Source organism: Trichechus manatus, unplaced genomic scaffold (genome assembly GCF_000243295.1).
Source record: "Trichechus manatus latirostris isolate Lorelei unplaced genomic scaffold, TriManLat1.0 scaffold00142, whole genome shotgun sequence".
Taxonomy (NCBI): domain Eukaryota; kingdom Metazoa; phylum Chordata; class Mammalia; order Sirenia; family Trichechidae; genus Trichechus; species Trichechus manatus.
In genome coordinates, this window is record NW_004444078.1 from 2,543,920 (window position 1) to 2,546,911 (window position 2,992).

Sequence of the window (2,992 nt, forward strand, 5' to 3'; positions counted from 1 at the left end):
AACACAACTGATTTTTGTGTGTTGATCTTATGCCCTGCAACTTTGCTGTCTTCATTTTACTAACTCTAGTAGCTTTCTTGTGTATTCTTTGGGCATTATATATTCTTTTGAAGATTTTAATGATACTTTAGCCAGGGCCTCTGGAACAATGGTCAATAATAGCAGTGTCAACAGACAGCCCTCACAGCCTTTCTCAACCCTCACAGTCATATCCATTACTCAATCATATCAGATCAGCCTGCGGTTCTTAGAAAATGGATATCGAAATCATCAATTGCTGTCATACAGATAAAGAGTGTGTGCCTGCCACTACCACACCTCACAACTTTAAATTAATTGCTAGAAACTCAAAATTAGTTTTGACTGTAGTTCACTGGATTATAATGAGTTTTGTAGCATTTGCCAGAATCTCTAGTTCTTCTGTTAGGCATACATAAAGATGACTTGATCATGGGATATTAGGTAGTTAACAAATAGGGAAAATGTGGCAACTCACAGAGAACTGGATTTAAATTGATCTAGTTGTAAAAAATTTCTAGCACCATATTGCACAATCTTATTTTTATGTTCTCTTTAAATCATTAACCAATATAAAACACTTTACCTGCCTTAGAAGGGATTGACTGTATCTCATAAAAGCAAAGCATATTTATAATTGTTTAAAGATTTGGGGGCAGGAGTCCTTAACATTTGTGATAGAATATTTAAAGCATTTTGAGTTTTTCTGAAGGTGCAGTGAAAGGTTACTAAACTATATAAACTAGTGGGAGTTGAATGTTGTATTGAAGGCTACAAGTTGCTGAAATATCAAAAGCAAAGATACATTTCTGGAACAAGTCATAGCAAATATATCTGTAGTCATTTCCCAATGCATAGCAATATGAGCTTCTCTGTAACGAAGTTTCACTGGGCTAAAGTATTTATCTTTGTTCTTTCATACTCTGTACGCGCGCGCGCACACACACATACACACACACAGTATATATGTTCAACTTCATAAAGTGGGAATGATCTTTTTTTTTTCACTTACCTTTCCATAGAAGTTTTGCTTACTGAATTCCCAGATGTAAAAGATAATAAATGCTAAAAGTCTTAATGTAACTGGATCCTTAGGATCTGAGTTCCCCCATGTCTCAAGAGAATTGAACACTGGAATCTGAGAGCAAAAAGTTCAGGGAAAGGACACCGGATTGCCTTTTCCTGTGCTTCATTTGAACATTCCTTAGTAAACGGCCTAGCCCAGCCCCTGCTGATTAGGTGTAGAGTTCTCTGGTGCAGAGTACAAAGGTTATCCTTTGGGGCAAGCATATTATTAACAAGTCATTTCCTTCAATTCTTAAACATCCCTGAATAAATTCTTGTTTACTTTAGCTGTCCATGGAAAACTCTAAAATCAAGTTATTTTTAGATCCTCCCTAGTACCCTTTAGTTTGTAAAATCATTTTATCACATATCTTGAATATTTACATCCTGATTGCTTATTCCTTTTCTGGATTTTGCTTTGGAATAAGGTTGCTTAATTTTAACAAGTCTAAACAATTTGGTACTCTATCTTTTGACATTTTGTGGCAAGTATGAATACAAAATTAACTTTATAGGGAATATTACATTAAAAAATCTTTCAATTTCTTAAGCATTCAAAAAAAAGAAATTTAAGAAATTTCTTTAAAATGTTTAATACACCTAAACCACAGCCATTATGTCTTCTCCACACCTTATATTACCAAATCATTCTGATAAAAACTTAAGCCAACAAGATACTGGAAAGGCAAGAGGAGACAAGAAGTAGGTCCTTCAATTTCTGATTATACTGTGTTTATAATTTGTTAAGTAACTCTCTTCTGTTCTATATAAAGTGCCCCATTATTTAGGTAATATCTGGAGACATAGTAAATATATTTGGGCACGTAGGACTGTCCTTTTACTCCTAATACCTTACACTTAAAAAATAATTTTAGTTTTCAAAGTACTTTCACATACATTTAATATTTGGTCCTAGAGGCTTTTCACAAGTCCGTTTATAGAATTTACTGACACTGAAATGTTTGCTTATTGCAACCAATCTAAAGTAGAGTTTCTACAAATGAAATGTTATCATTGGACAATTAGAAAGAACACGCACTTGACTCCTTATAATTTTATTCTTCACATAGTTTCCTTCTTCATACAAGTTTCTTCCCTCCTTTACTCTTTCCATAAGATTGTAAAGAGAAGTAAAATATATTTTCTGACACATACCTTTAAATTTTGTCTTGGAAATAGCAACAAATGCAGTCAGCAAATGCTTCTGTGAAGACTCATGACTTAAATGCAAGTTGCAGACCATTGCTTTGATGCTGAGACGAACAGCAGGAAGCTAATTTCTAGTCAGGACTCACTTCTCCACCACCATCCGGTTCTCTGGTCTCCCATTCTCCATTCCCTTAGGTAGTCTAACCTTCAGGATGAGTATAGAGGTTTTGGTACCTCAGTATACACCATATTCTAGGAGGAGATCAGTATACAAGCAACAGCTGTCTCTAATTTGTTATTGTTGTTGAAGCCAAAACTTGAAACTTTAAAAAAAATAAATCTTTGATCAACTGCAAATTATTTCCCACCTTATCCACTTTGAATCTTAAAAACATACAGCAACACACTGCTGTCTTGACTTGAACTGTCTTTTTGTTCTAAATTACTCTGTTGTTCCTAAATATAGGCACAAATTGTATATAGTTCAATCAGTTTTACCACTACTATCTATGGAATGAGTCATTTTTCTTTTTTAATTTAGGATTTGAAGGCAAGAGTCTCAAATAAGGGTTTCTGAGCACAGCAGCTGCACAGAATGCCAGTATTTACACTTTTCTCTTTTCTTACTTCCTTATCTTTCGCAGGGAAAGAGAATACAGCATTAAGAATAGTAGAGGACTCCGGCAAGATGGCGGTCTAGGCAGAAGCACCACGCCGTCCCTCCACAACAAAGATCCGAAAAACTAAGCCAAACAGAGAA